We start from the raw sequence: 17,188 nt of genomic DNA, 5'->3' as shown, positions 1-17,188 counted from the left end.
TTTTGATACATCTCATTAATTAGAGTTATTGTTAGATGTGTTCCTTGATTGATTTAGGCCATACATTTTTGTTTGTATGTATAGAGGCCTTACCTATTATTGATCAAATTTATTACTAGATATTTTATATCTTTATGCTAAGATAATTTTATGTCAATAGTTTCTAACTATAGTGAATAATGCTCAATAGAAATATTTTGTACATTTGGAATGGAATTCCAGAGCCTGCCCATTAGCTCAGTTGTTTAAATGCCTGCTTAATCAATGGCAGTGAGGCTCAGGATAGTGTGGTTCGATCCCCAGATCCTTATGCCTTACCAGACTTGCTGTTAAGGCATCCTAAGCCAGCCACAAAAAGAAAAGAAAATCCTTCTGGAATGGCATTCCATCTCATAGAGTAAGTATACATGTGTGCAGGTTTTAGTTAATATTGCCAGCTTTCCAAAGTGGTCGTGTGCCCACTGCAGTGGGTTAGAATTCCATTTGCACCATATTCCTACCATTTCTTAGTATTCAGAGATTTTACATTGTACCCATTTTGATGAATGTTGCATTGATGTTGATACTTTTACTGTGGTTTTAATTTTCATTTCTCTGTTGATTACTGGAATTTTTATATTGTTTGTTTGCACATCCTCTTTCGAGAAGTGCTCATTCCAGTTTTTCTTCATTGTTCTGCTGGCTCTTTTACAATTTTTTTTTATTGATTTGCAGGAAGGATATCTTCCATTTATGAGACTTTCAACTGATATATGTATTAAAATGTCTTTTATATTCTATAATTTATCTTTTCAGTTTCTGAATGATATTTTTAATAAGTAGGAGTTTCTAATTTTATTCATTTATTTATTTTATATAGGGTCTCACTATGAAGCTTGGACTCATAGTGATCCTCCTGTCTCAGCCTCCCAAGCACTGAGATTATAGGATTGCGCCACCACACCCAGTTTCAGAGGCCAGCTTGGCGCGGGACCAGCATGGCATGTGGAACCCGTGATTGGACCTGGGTCCTTGAGTTTGCCAGGCTCTTAGATCACTGAGCCATCTATCCAGCAGGAGTTTCTAATTTTAATAAGTCTAAATTATCAATTGTTTCTTGTATGGCTAATCTTTGAGTATATGTATATGTGAATTAGTGGGTTTTTTATTTTTATTTTTTTGAGAACTCTTTGGGTACTTCAAAGGCGAAGAGCTTCTCATAATTTCTTCTAGACGTTTCATAATTTTACTTCACTCTTCTTTTCACCCTTAGTTCCACACCCATCTGGAACCGTGTGATGTGAAGTAGGATGGGAATTCATTTTTTTCTATGTGGACATTCAGTTGACTTAGTACTAGCTATTTAGGAAGACCGTCCAACTGCTGCACTATACTCCAGCGTCACCTTTGTCATAAAATAGATGACTGTATAGTATGGGGCTTTTTATGTCCCCTGTGTTGTATTTCACAGATCTACTTTTATATAACTCAGCTATCAGCACATTGTCTCTCATAGTAAAGTTTTGTTTTGTTTTGTTTTGTTTTTTTGGCAGAAACGGGTTTGAACTCAGGCCCTTGTGCTTGCCAGGGAAGTACTTATTCTACTGAGCCATCTCCCCAGCCCTAGTAAGGCTTGTTTTTGATAATTGAAGACTCCCAGCTTTGCTCTTTTTCTCCAAGATTGTTTAAGATTTTCTCCTTTGTATTTCCTTAAAAATGCAACAATTGATTCCTTAAGCTCCACAACATATTTTTAGGAATTTCATGAGAATTTTTTTAACCTATAGTTAATTTTGGGAAAAAATTAATATTTTTATAATAGTGAGTCTTTTAATCAATAAATATGTTTAAATTTTTTTTTTATATATATTTGGTACAGAGTCTCACTACCTATCTCAGACTCATAATGATTGTCCTGTTTCAGCCTCCCCAGAGTTGTGATTACAGGCTGGTCTTGGTGGCCAGCTCAGCCCAGGGTGGGGCCGGCATGGCATGCGGTACCAGAGATCGAAGCTGGGTCCTTGCATTTGGTGAGGCAGACACCTAGACTGCTGAGCTATCTCTGCAGCCCTAATCAATAAATATGTATATATCTCCATTTATTTAGATTTTCACTTCTCACATTAACATTTGTTTTGTTTTGTTGATACAGGATTTCCCTGTCTAGTTGGGCTGGCCTTAAGCACACTATGTAGCCAAAGGCTGGCTTGAGCTCTTGGCAATGCTCCCGCTTCACCCTTCCCAGTGTTGGGATTATAGGTATGTGTCACCACATCTGGCTAATGTTTGTAATAGCTATACGATTTGAAAAATATTATTTTAATGTTTTCTTTGCCTAATGATTTTGCTGTTATGAAAATACACAAATAGTCTTCATGTACAATTAGTCAAGTGACTTTCTGAAATTTCTTTATAACTGATAATAGTTTGTAAGGATTTTTTGTGTGTAATGCGAACACAGTCATTTTTTCAAAGAATGATTTCCTTTTCTTTTGAATGTTTTACAATTTATTGCTTGACTTCTTTGCACTCATTAAACCTTCCATTCAATGTTTGGCAGGCATAGAAAAATAAGCATCTTTGCCCACTGTTATTCTCAGCCCAAAAGTTTTCAATATTTTATCACTAAATGCAATACTTACTGCAGTTCTTTCTAACACTGCTTATCAAAATAAAGGGAGTTCTTTTTTGTCTCTATTTCTGATGAGGTTTTATTTTTATTTAAAAATTATAAATGTATGATCAATTTCATCAGAAGCTATTTTTCATCTAACTCCAAGATCAAATAACTTTCTCTCTTATTCTGATAATAGGAGTTTGTTTTACTCTGAAACCAAATTTTCATTTCTGGAACAAACCCAACTTGCTCATGATTTATTTTCCTCTTTTGACTTTCACTGGATGTTCTTTTCTAGCTTTGTATTTTTGCATCTCTGTTCCTAAGACTGATTAGTCCATGATTTTTCTTCAAATACTAATCAGTTTTTGTCAAGGTCACAATGACCTCATTAAACAAATTAGGGAATATTTTCTTTTTTCTAGTCCATGAAAATGTTTATGTAAGATTGGTGTCAAATCTTCCACAAATATTTTGAGGAGCTCAGTTGGAATTCACTTGGAGGAAAACCCTCTGCATCTCAAGATTGTTGTGTATAAATATTGTTAACTCCAAGTTCAGGATCTTAAGTAGGTATAAGACTAATCCAGGTTTTCTATTTCTTCTTATGTCAGCTTATGTTGGTTTTGTTTTGCTATCTAAGTTCTATCAAAAATTCAAATTGTTAACATTATATTTTTCTTTCTTCTCTCTTGTTTTCATTTATTACCCTATTTTTTCAAACAAATGTTTACTTGAGAGACAGTATGGTAGTAAATGGTATGACATGAGAAGCAGTATGTATTTAGAAGACCAGGATGACAGGCATAGGACTGTCCTACTACAATGCTGTATCTGGTTAGATTTCTAAATTTCTGCGTAAAAATATGGAATTGTTTATTCCTATTTTTTAAGTGTTTTTTAATTTAAATTTTTTTTTCTTCACATTCTGTAGGGATTTGAATTTTGACATATCAAAAATTGATGGAAAATACCTGTTCCATGTTATGTCGAAGATGTTTGATATTCTGACAGACAGTGAAGTTGAGCTCAACTGCCTACATGATAGGGTAATAATATCATTAAGCTTCTCTTCTGGAGGGTTAACAACTTAAGTTTGCAGACCAAATATTAGAGAAAAAGAAGGGCTACAAGGACAGCCAACATTTTGGTCCTAGCCATTCAAGGTCAGTGAGGACTCAGGACATAAGAGAACCTATACTGTAACATCATGTATCTCAGTTGTGTCCCAAATTTTCTAATCAAGGAGATTATGGGGCCAAAGAGGAAAGTGATCGACAGGTAGAGTGTGTCTAAGGAGAGTCACATGGAGAGAAAATATTCTCTCAGTCTTTTACAGAGAGCAAATTGGTCAAGCAATGACTGTGACTCATCCACATGGCTGACACTGACAAAGGATCTACAAACTGACTTACAGGGTTTCAGGATAAATCCTGAGGGGATTTGACTGACCTTGTCAGATGCAAAAGTTACATTTCTTGTTATACAAGTCTTGCTTTATCTTGGTCTTAACCATTCAACAGAAAAATATAAAAATGAGGTATAAAAAGTAAAGCCATGTTAATATGCTGAGCTGTAAAAGCTCAAGTCAACAACTTCTGACATTGCCAGTCATGCAGATAATCCACTACTATTATGGACTACTGGACTACATTGGATTATTTCGTTGAATTGATGTATCTACCATATTTAAATGACAATGGAATATCCATCTCTGATAAAACTAAACAAAAGAAGGGGATACAAATGAAGGACTATTTTATATCTGTATATATAAGACAGTTAGGATATATAGCTACTTTCTCTTAATTCAGTGAGAAGAAAGATTTGTACTAACAGTGTTTGGACAGAATATCATGTCTGCATCTTGTACTATGAAGACAACAATATGCAATGCATTAATTATTGAAACTGTCCTACTAATCAGTTTTGATCTGTCTCATTGCTATTTGTTTCTCAATAAAATTAATTTTAAAAAGTAAAAAAAAAGAATATTTTTCTTATCTGAAAAAAAAAACAAAGGACTGGAGTAGTTCAGTATAAACAATGGCTTTGCTTGAAAATTAAGCAATTATGCTTTTAAATAGGCCAAGGAAAAAAGTTTCAATGGAAATTGGAAAATATCCTAAACTAAATTACAGTAAATATCTGCCATATCAAAATTTGAGGAATGTGGTTAAATTTCTGCTTTCAGAAAAAATATAGGCTGAAACACATATATTGTAAAAGAAGAAAGGACAAAAGTAGTCTATACTGATTTTTGATCTGCTTGTTCTATCAGTGCGAGGAATGTGTTAAAAATATTCTACCGTGATGGTTGATTTTCATATTTCTTCTTACGGTTTTGTTTATATTTTGTTTTATGTGTTTTCAGGGTTTATTTGTATTAAATAAAATTTAAAATGATAAAAATTACATTTTTCAAAATCTCTTATACTTTTTGAACATGTAGAAGAGTCTTCCTTTTTATTCAAATTGGTGACTGTACCTTCTCTAACTTTTTATTAGATTTCTCAGAAACCCAACCTTTTTATTGTTCTCTTTCATTGCCAACTTTTGGGTATGTTGATTTTCTTTCTTAAAACTATGTCTTATAATTTATTAATGTATAATGCTAGTTTTTATTATTTCTTTCCTTCTTTCTTTAGATATATTTTTCTCTTTTGCTTCTTTTGGTAAGAAATACATAGACTACTTTTGTCCTTTCTTCTTTTACAATATATGTGTTTCAGCCTATATTTTTTCTGCAAGCAGAAATTTAACCACATTCCTCAAATTTTGATATGGCAGATATTTACTGTAATTTAGTTTAGGATATTTTCCAATTTCCATTGAAACTTTTTTCCTTGGCCTATTTAAAAGCATAATTGCTTAATTTTCAAGTATTTGAGGAATTTCTACTTATTTTGTTATTGACTTTCAGCTTAATTCTTTTGTGGTCAGAACATATTCTGAACTAATGTCAATCCTTTGAATTTCTTCTATGGCCAGCATAAATGTCTCATGTATGCTGGAATAGAATGTACATCCTTTTAAGCTTGTTAAGTGTCTGACAATGTCACTGTATTAAATTTGTTAGCTGTGTTGTTCAGATTTTATATATCCTTACTAGTTTTTCCTGCTTATTATAACTTTTTAGACAGGAATGTGTTAATTCTCCCATTATAAGTCAATTTACCTATATTTCTTTATAGTTCTGTTAATTTATATATTTCGAGGCTATGTTTTTTTAAAAAAATGTATTTTAGTTTAAGGTCTACAGGGTCTCACTATGTAGATCAGACTTGCAGTGATCCTTCCTTCCATTTTCAGCCTCTCAAGTACTGGGATTATAAGTGTGCGCTACCATGCCCAGTCTCAGTCATGCCCTGGGGTCTGGGCCAGCACAGCATGCCGGGGATTGAACCCCAGTCTCTGCACCTGCCTAAGCAGGGGCTTTAGTCCACTGAGCTATCTGGCCAGCCTGGGCTTATGTTTTTTCTGTACGTATGTATTGAGAATTTGAATGTCCTCTTGGGAAATTAACACTTTTATAATTATGAAAATTTTATTTCATTTTAACTATCTTTCTTGCCTTGAGTTGTATTGTTATCAGTATAGTTGAAGCAGTTTTCTTTTAGATTATGATTGAATAATATAACTTTTATCATTTCTATTGCTTCATTACTCTATATCCTTATATTTAAGATGTGTTTCTAGCAATCAATGTACGCTATGATTTGAATCCAAAATGTCTCTCAAAGACTAGCTCATAGGCTTTACAGAAGGGATCAGATCATGGTGATAATTTAATCAATGAATTAATACATGGATGAGTCTAGAGATAAAGTGACTTTCAGAGTAGAACCTAGTTGAACAGTTTGTACCATAAAGCCATAATGTTGGGGACTATATCTTGCCTCCACTTCTTTTGTTTTTGGGGTCTTTTTTTTGAAATGTAAAACAGCTTCAGTACCTATTTTACTTTTTTTCCCATAATTTTATTGAGAAACAAATAGCAATGAGACAGTTTCAAATCAAATTGGTAGGAGAGTTTTGATAATTAACACTTTGCATACTGTCTTCCTAGTGGTTATTTGTTGTACAAGATGAGACATAATATCCTATTTACAAACATTATTAGAACAAATCCCTCTAGTCATTGAATTAAGAGAATGTAGCTATATATCTGTCCTAACCATTTTGAATACACAGATACAAAATGGTCATTCAACTGTATCCCCTTTTTTTGTTTAGTTCTGTCATTTAAATATTATAGGTGTGAGTATTAATTATAGTATTAATACTCAGCAAAATATTCCAAAATAGTCCAGTAGTCCATAATAGTATTGCATCTTCCACTTGACTGGCAATGTCAGAAGTTGTTGACCTGAGTCCCCAACAGCTCAACATAACACCATGGCTTTACTTCTTATACTTTGTTTTTATATTTTTCTGTGGGATGGTTAAGACCAAGATAAAACAAGACTTATGTAACAAGAATTGTAGCTTTTGGATCTGATAAGGTCAGTCAAATCCCTTTAGGATTTATCCTGAGACCTTGTACCTCAGATTGTAGATCCTTTGTCAGTGTCAGCCATGTGGATCAGTCACAGCCATTGCTTGGTCAATTTGTTCTCTGTGAAAGCCTGAGAGAGTGTATTCTCTCCATGTGACTCTCCCTAGGCACACTCTACATCATCGATCACTTTGCTCTTTGGCCCCATAATCTCGTTGATCAGAAAATTTGGGATGCAATTGAGTTACATGATGTTACAGTACAGGTTCTTGTATGTCCTGACCTGTTCCATGTTATGCCTAAGATGTTTGATATTCAGACAGATAGTGAGGTTAAGCTCAACAGCCTGGGCCAGGGAGATGGCTCAGTAGAAAAAGCACTTGCCTGGTAAGTGCAAGGGCCTGAGTTCAATCCCTGGTTCCACGAAAAATAAATAAATAATTAGATAAACTTTAAAAAAAAGCTCAGCAGCCTAGGTTGTATGGTAATAACAATAAGCTTCTCTTCTGGAGGGTTAACGACCTAAGTTTACAGACCAAAAATTAGAGAAAAAGGAAGACCACAAGGAAAACCAACATTTTGGCCCTTGCCTCCACTTCTTGCTTCTTCTCTCTTTCTCTTTCTGCATGTTATCTACCACAATGTGAGCCAATTTGCTGAACCACACACTCTCTACCCTGTTTCTGTAATCCTCCTGGGCCCAGAAACAATGGAGCCAAATGGTCATGGACTGAGACTCAAATTGTGTGCCAAAATAAATATTACCTTCTTTTAAGTTGATTTTCTTTAAAAAATTTTTTTTGTTCATTTTAATGAGAAAAAGATAAAATAACAATTACATGGTTTCAAAACAGGCTGGTATGGCAGTTACAATAATTAGTACATTGCATATTGTTGTCTTCTTAGTAGTTTTTCAGAGGACAAGATGCAGACATGATATCTTGTCTAAACAATATTAGTATAAACCTTTCTTCTCATTGAACTAAGAAAAGTCACCTAGAGGGAAGAAATTCTCTCAGGCTTTCACAGAGAGCAAATTGGTCAAGCAATGGCCATAACTCATCCAGATGGCTGACACTGATAAAAGATCCACAAGATGCTGTGCATGGTTCTAGGGTAAATCCTGAGGGGATTTGACTGACTTGTCAGATAGCAAAAGTTACATTTTTAGTTATATAGGCCTTGCTTTAATTTGGTGTTCACCACCCAGCAGTTAAGTTGTTTTTCTTAGGTATTTTGTCACAGTGTTGGAAAGCTGACTAACACAGCATAAGTTACATTTGCATTTTCATTTGCTTTATTAATAACAGAAATTTTCCTGATACTGAGGATTGAGACTCTCCAGCCTGTGTAGTGAGCTGCAGTCTCAGCTATTTTAATTTAATCCAATTTTTAAATTTTTTGGGGGGACAAGTTCTTGCTAAGTCATTAAGTTGCCTGGGCTGGACTTGGTCTTGTGATCCTCCTTGCTTTCATCTGCTAGAGAGCTGGAATTAAAGCTGTATGCTGCTGGACCAGGTTAATATTCAACTTTTATGTGAACTACTTAATCCCTTTACATTTAATGTAATGATTGACATGTTTGGGCTTCTATCTGCTATCATGCCATTTGGCCAAACAGCGACCCCATAAATGAAATGAGATTAGTCCCTTCTACCTGAACCACTGCCTTCATTTTCCTCTTATCACTCTTTTTGCTTGATTGGATGCTTTTTATCTTAGTTTTCCTTTACTATGCCTATCTCTTTTCTTACACTTCTAAGTGTTGGAGTGTCCTCTTCCTCTGTCCTCACAATTGTTTCTTTTCAACCTACTCCTTAGAGGGAATTGTGCCTATTCTGAAGGATTTAAGTAGGCTGCCAAATCCCAGTAGTATAGCTCTACCCTGGACCTCTTCCCTGGACTCCAGATCCATGGAGCCAACATCAACATCATCATTTGGGTGACAGCAGGCATCTCAAAAACATTATTTGAAAACCAAAAACCAAGGTCATAAAACTGTTCCAGCCTCATGTTGGTCATTCCCATCCCAATCAGCAAGAGCTCCATTCTCACTTTTAGGCCAAACCTTGAGGTTATTCTTGGCTCTTCTCTTGCCACTGACATTCCATCCTCCCAGAAGTCTTGTTTATGATACCTTCAGGATAGATCCCCAATCTGACCACTTTGCAACATCTTGTTTCCTATCATCTTGAGCCAAGTTTCTGTCATCTCTCACCTGCTTTATTGCAGTATCCTTCTAACTTGTTGCCTTGCTCACCATCTGGCTGCTACACAGCTTGTTGTCCACACAACTGGTCTAATGGTCTTTTAGAAAATAGCCGTATCACACCATTTTTACCCCGAAGACAAAAATGGCTTTCTATCTTCATCAGAGTAAAAGCTAAACTCTTTACCATGAGCTGTAAAAGCCTATATGACCTAGTTCCAGTTACTTGTCTGACCTCATTATTTCTCTTTCCTCATTACTTACCTCAGCCAAACTGTTGTCCCTCCTTTTCCTCATAAATATAAAGCACAATCTTACCACCTCAGGCTCTTTGCATGTTATCTTCCCTTGTATGTTCGTATGACTCACTTGTTTCCTTCAGGTCTGTATTCCAATACTTTTCTCCAGATCATGCTATTTAAAATATTACAGCTCCTTTCTTTTTTTAAATGTATTTGGTACAGGGTTTACTGCAGCTTTTCTTCCACAGCCCTCATTTCCTTCATTCTGTGTCATTTCCGGTTACTACCTGATGTGGTATATACACATTTGTTCATTTGTGTACAATTTGTTACCCTTCACTAATCTCAGGCACAGCAACTTTGTTTATTCACCCATGTATCTTTAGGACAAAGGTCAATATCCACTATGTAGAAGGCCATTCATAAATATTTGCTAAATAAATAAATACAATTAATTTTATGACAATCCTGTAGAACTTACAGTGGAAGTAATGTCTGTAACTGAAGAGAAAGTGGAGGCTCTGAGACTTGTGGAGATTTATAGAATCACCACGCAGATGTTAAGTGGTTTAGCTGAAACCCAAACAAATCCCTTTCTGCCCGGGGGAGGGATCATGCCACTGCAACACATTTATCAGCCATGGTGGATTCTACAATGACAACTGGTGATGACAAAAATTGGAAAGTGGAGGTCACACAGCTTTGAAAATCTCTGCTCTGGTTTCTACATAGGTCAGCAACGCTCCCCCTCAAAAATAAATAAAAATAAAGACCTTTTTGATGTGATGTATGCGGTTTCCTCATAATTTAGTATGCATAGAGAAGCAATGGGAATTGAGTGATGGAGTTAGGAAAAGACCAGCTGAGGGTGCCCCTTCGGTTGTCTGGGAGGTCATAGAAAATAAATCAGTAGAGGAGAGGTTTTCCCCCCACCAACACTGGGAAACATTCTAAGAACAAAAGAGAAGTCATATTTCATTCAATGAACACTGGGTTACCTACAGTGTATAGGACACTGTTAGAGACACCGGGAATAAATTATGGAACAAAACCAAATTGGCCCTTGCCGTCCTCTAGTGGAAAAATATAAAGTTGTGAGTTATTCTCAGATGAATGAATTTCAACAAAATCTTGAGTTTTCCATAAAGAACACATTCAATAATTTATCAGGTGACTTCCTTGTTGAAAGGAAGGACTTGTACTTGTTAGGAAACGGTGTGGCATGTTGGAGGTAGAGCTAGATATAAACACCCAGGGTCAAACCAGGAGGGGATGAAGGAAGGGTATTGGTGGGAGACATGGGAACAGGGCCTGGTGTTTGGGAGTCTAATTTTAAAAACGGGAGGCCTGGGGAGATAGCTTAGTGGAATAAGTGCTTGCCTGGCAAGTGCAAGGTCCTGAGTTCAGTCCCTGGTATCACCACCAAAAAGTCAAATTAATTTTTAAAATGGGGTACAGTCTTCTAATGATCTAGAGAAATCAATTCTTCCCTTGAGCTTGGCATCTGTGCTGTGTTTCCTACCTTCATTTGTAGTCAGATGTGGTTATGTACCTGAGTTCTAACCAGCAGAATATTAGTGGAAGTGATGGATATAATTTAATGTCTGACCCTTAGACCTTTCTTATCTTAATACCTCCTGAATGCTTTAAAGAAAAAGTATGATAGTTCAAAAGCAGAAAACTTTGATGACTTCAACAGTTTCATTCAAGATTAGTCAAATTACATTAAACTATACATATTTAAAATATATATTTTCAGAGGCTTTGATGATGAAACTATCACAACAAACCAAGATAACGAAATATGCACTGCTGAATGTTTCATACTCTTGCCTTTTTTAAATTTAAGTTTTCTTTTTTTTTTTTTTTTTTTTTTTTGCAGTGGGGAGTGAACCTAGGACCCTGTACATGCTAAGCAAATGCTCAACCCCTTGGATACATCCTAGCCTCTTACATCCTTTGGAATTCTACCTTTCCACTCCTCCATCACTTCGTACCCATCCTTCCTTCATCCCTAGGCAAACACTGATCTGTTTTCTTTCATCATAAGGTAGTTTATATTTTCTAATGTTATATATAAATGTAATCTCACTATACACATTCTATTTTGCCTGATTTCTTTCACTTAGTATAATTATTTAGAAAATGGTTTGTATTGTTCCATGTAGCAGCAGTATGTATTTTTTTGCTACTCATTAGAACTCCACTGTATAGATATATTGCAATTACTTATTTGTTCACTTGTTGGACATTTTGGTTGTCTCAAGTTTTTGGCTATTACAAATAAGTCTTCTATGAATGTTCACATTCAAGTCATTGTACAGGTGAAAACTTTCATTTTATTTGATTTTCAAAAAATTGTTATTATATTTGGTACAGGGCCTTGCTACGCACCTGGGGCTCATGGTGATCTTCCTATTTTCAGCCTCTCCAGTGCTGGGATTTCAGGTATGTGCCACCATGCCCAGACTTGGGCAGCACAGCACGCCTGAGGGCAGGGCCATCGTGGCATGTGGTGCCAGGGATCAAACCCTGACCCCTGCGCTTGCCTAAGCAGGCACTTAGTCCCCTGAGCTATCTTGCTGGCCCTTTCATTTTTCTTGAAATAACACCTAAGGGCAGATTGTTTGAGCCATATATTAGGTGTATACTTGACTTTTTTAATATCTGCCAAATTATTTTCTAAAGTGTTTGTACCATTTTACACTCCCACCAGCAGTGTACAATTGCAGTTTCTCTGAACACTTGTTAGCACTTGGTACTGTCAGTTCTTAAAATTGAAATCACTCTAATATTTCATTATGGTTTTAGTTTATATTTCCACAATAACTACCAATGTTAGACATTTTTAATGCTACAATTAGTAATCAATATAATTTCTTTTTTGAAACTGTCTCATTGCTATTTGTTTCTCAATAAAATTAATAAAAAAGAAACAAACTATGCCCTAAAAAATAATATAATTTCTTTGACAAATAGACATTCAAATCTTTGCCCATTTATTGGGTTACTTTTGAGTTTTTTATTGCTTATTTTTAAATATTGTTTACATATTTTACATTAAAAAGTGTGTGTGTGTGTGTGTGTGTGTGTGTGTGTGTGTATGTGTGTGTGTCTTCTTGGAACTTGAACACAGGGTCTTCACACTGAGCTACATCCCCAGCATTTTAAATTTTTATTATTTGATTTTGAGACAGGTTCTTGCTAATTCGATATGTTGCCTAGGCTGAGCTCAAACTTGCAAGTCTAGTAATATTCTCCTAGTGTCTGTTTCATATCTGTGATACCATTCTGTGTTACTTTTTGCATTGCAGGGTCAAAATAACAAACATCAAAATTAAAGCAGGAAGGTTGATTTAGCTAACAGTTTGTAGAGGTTCAGTCCATGATTGGCTGGCTCCAAGTCAAGATGTCCCCACAAAGGAGCAAGAGTGCATGGCAGAGGCAGCATGGTGGCACACACCTGTAATCTCAGCACTTGGGAGGCTGAAAACAGGAGGATTACTATGAGTCTGATCTTTGTAATGAGACCCTGTAGACCCCATACTAAATACATAAAAAAAGAGTGCAGGGCAAGGTAAGACAGCAAAAGCAACAAGAATATAACTAAAAAGCAGGTCTCTTTCTCTCTTATATAGTATGTAGGCTACCTGCCCTAGGCTGGTTGCAGCACACACTGTCCCAACCCCAGTTCTAGACAATGAATGAATTACAAACTCTAAGTTCAGCCACCTTCAAAAGTCCTACCCCCTATGACCAAGAGAGGCTTTGGTCCAGATGCATCCAAACACAAATCATAACACATCACTTTCATTCTTAGTATTAATCTGTGTCTTTCCTACTTTTCTGATTAGACTAACTAAATGTTTATTAGTGGTACTTCCTAAAAAACAAAGAAACAGCTCAGTTACATAAATTTTATTCTATCTTTTCCTATTCTCCATCAAAAGATGCTCACTGTCATTATTTTCTTTCTTAAATTTACTTTTAATTTTGTTTGTTTTTTCAACTTTATATGTTATTAAGATAAAAATTAATGTTAATGATTTGAGATTTTTTCTTAGGCATTTAATACTATAAATTTCTAAATACTGAACTACATTCTCAAATTTTGATACATTCTCTTTTCACCTTTTCTTTCAATTCAAAACATTTCAATTTCTAATTTCTTTTTTTGGATGAGATTTTTTCATCAAATTTTGGCTTTAAAAGATAAAATTTATTGGCACATTTTAGATATATGTAATGTTTGTTTTTACCATAGGGAACTTGTACTCATATATGAAATATTTAGATTGGTCTTTATTTCCTGATCCCCTTTCCTCCCTTCTACCCATCTTTCTATCCTTACTTACAAAGCTTTGTTTCCATTTCATCCTTTTTAGATTGTATTTTCCCCTTTTCACTCCTTCCTTTCCCCTTTCCCCAACCCTAATTCATCTTTCCTTTTGAACAATTTCTTCCCAGTTCACAATACCTATTTTACATTTTGGTCCTTATTTATTCTTTCAGTTTCTCACAGCAGGGAGTCAATGTGATGTTTACACATGTGAGGCTGATTTATTTCACTTAAGAATATGGTCTCAAGGTGCATCCAGTTATCTCAACATGCCTCAAATTTTTCTTTCTTTATAGCAAACTATATATACACATTTAGTGTTTCTGTTGTAATATGTAGGTCTTTTAAAATTTTTTTTAATAGATTGCGAATTGAAAATGAATTATTTACAAACATAACTGAATATAACAATAAAAACTATCCAAAATAAAAATGAAGAATTTAAAGATCAGTCATAATAGTTCACTGTGTCGAAACCAAAATACTTATATTCATTTAATTAGAATTCTCAAAGTAGAAAGTAGGCAATAACTATTTAAAAATTTAAAATTTCTGAATTTAGATCAACTTATAATACCACATTTCCAAGAAAAATGAACCTTTTGCAAAGACATTTAAAGTGTGTAAAAAATCTAGATTAATTAAAGGACTGAAAGAAAAGATCTGTCCTCTTTAAATTTTATACTTAGCAAACATACCTTTGAAAACTAAAAGTAAGATTTTCTAGTTATACAAACTTGAAATATTTTAATATCTCCAGAAGTAGCATATAGGAAATAACAAAGAGCATAATTCAAAAGGCAAGAGAAGTTGCAGTATGCTTCTGGATGAACAATAAAGAGCTCTCAATATGATAGTTATGCAGGACTATATAAAAAATATATTACATGAACTCTTATTTAAAGGTCATTCCATTCAAATAACGGAACTTAACAAAAAAAGGGTATTCAGATGAATGTTCATTTTTCTATCTGTGTATTCAAAGTGGTTAGGATAGATATATAGTTACAGTCTCTTAATGAATAAAATGATTTGTTCTAATGGTGTTTGTAATTAGGATATCAAGTCTGCATCTTTTTTTTTTTGAGAAAAGAGCAGGCTTTATTAATGCAGTGGTCAAAAATATTTAAAAAGAAAAGAAACTGTAAAAAAAAAGGAAATATACTTAGTATATTGAGTACTTCTCAAGAAGATTACAAAAGCCTTGGTTATCATCCTTAGACCATAAGCTTCTCAAAAAGCAAAAGCTCTATCCAATATTCCAATTTCCAAATAATTTCATCCCTTGATGTTCAAGTAGTCCAGAAGAAGAGATATACCCTAAATCATAACTTAGTTGTCCTAAACACTCATTTAATCATGATTTATATCCAGAGGTGTGCTATCCAGATATACTGACTCTGTACAGAGAACACAAGACATAGGAGGGTGTTTTTCTTTCCCCTCACCTTTGATCTAGAACCAGGGAAAGTTTCAACAGAAGTACCCAGGCCCTAGAGGAATCCAGTGATCCAACAAAATGCAGACAAACCAAGATAATGAAGGTCTAAGATAAAGCATTTTTGCTCTGAATAGTCACTGGCTGTTTTCCAGCATTAGCATCAGGAAGGTGCTGGTAGGTCTTCTTGTGACATTTCTAATCAGGGCACCTCTTCCAATTCTACTGAGAATGCTGCTCCAGTGTGAGAATCAAGTACAACACTGCCACCAACATCTGCCGCCTACCTCTGAAGAGCTCAGCTCTTCAATCCAATCCATGATTCACCTGGAACCCACGAGTCCATATATCAAGCATGGGTGCTACTCCTGAAGCAAGCTTTGAGAGATCAGCAACCTCATCACCTCATTGGTACCTTCTAGAATTTGGTGGACTCTGGAGTCCCGCATGTACTGCTGAACAGCATAATCTTTCAGGTAGCCATAGCCTCCATGCATTTGTACAGCCTGGTTGCAGATAGCAAAGCATTCCTCTGTAGCAAAGAGCTTGGCCATGGAGCACAGCAATACTGCATCTTTCCGCTCCTCTTGCAGAGCCACTGCTGCAGTGCGGATCATTAGCTGGGAAGCCACCAACCTTGTGGCCATATCTGCCAACTGGAACTGCAGGTAGTGGTTACTGGCCAAAGGGGCTCCAAACTGCTTCCGTACACTGAGGTGGTTGCGGGTGAGGATGACAGAGGCATGAGCAGCTCCCAAGGAGCAGGACGCAACATTGATCCGTCCTCTGTTCAGTCCCTTCATGGCTATGAGGAAGCCCTGTCCCTCACTTCCAATTCTGTTGGCCACAGGGACAGCACAGTCTTCAAAGATCACAGCTCGGGTTGGCTGGGAGTTGCACCCCACCTTTTTCTCCTTCTTGCCAAAGCTGAGGCCAGGGGTCCCCTTCTCAACAACTATGCAGGAGATGCCTTTGGGGCCTGGTCCTCCAGTTCGGCACATGACCACGTAGATGTCTGATTCACCACCACCACTGATGAAAGCCTTGGAGCCATTGAGGATGTAATGATCCCCTTGTCGTTTAGCAGAGGTCAAAAGAGAGGCAGCATCACTCCCACTTCCTGGTTCAGTGATGCAGTAAGAGGCAAACTTCTCCATGGTACAAAGTGGTGGACAAAATTTGTGCCTCTGTTCCTCAGTTCCAAAGCGATCAATTATCCAGGCACACATGTTGTGAATGCTTATGTAGGCTGTGGTGCTGGTACAGCCTGTAGCCAAGGCTTCAAAGATGACGGAGGTATCAAGCCGTGATAGTCCAGATCCACCAACATCTGTCTGAACGTAGACTCCCCCCAAAGCCTAGCTGGGCTGCCTTTTGCATCACTTCCACAGGGAACAGTTCGGTGATGCCGGCGGTCCAGTGCGGGCGGCGGGCCTGGGTGCGGGTCCAGACGCGGTCGCACAGACAGCTGAAGCGCACCCTGAGGCGCCAGTAGCCGCACCATATGGCGGCTTGGGCGCGAGCGACCCCCGAGTCCAGCAGTACCTGCAGCAGGCGCCACACGCCCCGCCCCGTGGCCTCAAGTCCGCATCTTGCACAGCAATTAACCACTAAGAAGAATGTATGCAGTGTGTTAACTATTGAAACTGTCCTACCGATTTGATTTGAAACTGTCTTATTGCTATTTGTTTATCAATAAAATTATAGCAAAAAAAGAATAATGAAACAGCAAGAGTAAAAAAAATAAAATAAAGGTCATTCCAGATTTCTATGAAACAGTACCAATCTTATGTTGGGTTATACACATATTTTTCCCCCGTATATGTGTGTGTATGTGTGTATAAAAGACAGGGAAGAAGTAATATA

The 17,188-nt window shown here is 36.3% G+C and overlaps 1 pseudogene; it reads right to left on the bottom strand.

Annotated features, from left to right (window-relative positions):
- Positions 1-15,220: 15,220 nt before the first annotated feature.
- LOC101589248 overlaps positions 15,221-17,188 on the bottom strand; it is a 67,140-nt pseudogene continuing 65,172 nt past the window's right edge.

The sequence above is a fragment of the Octodon degus genome, unplaced genomic scaffold (assembly GCF_000260255.1).
Source record: "Octodon degus isolate 3935 unplaced genomic scaffold, OctDeg1.0 scaffold00212, whole genome shotgun sequence".
NCBI classification, from domain to species: domain Eukaryota; kingdom Metazoa; phylum Chordata; class Mammalia; order Rodentia; family Octodontidae; genus Octodon; species Octodon degus.
This window is presented reverse-complemented; position numbering and strand designations above follow the sequence as displayed.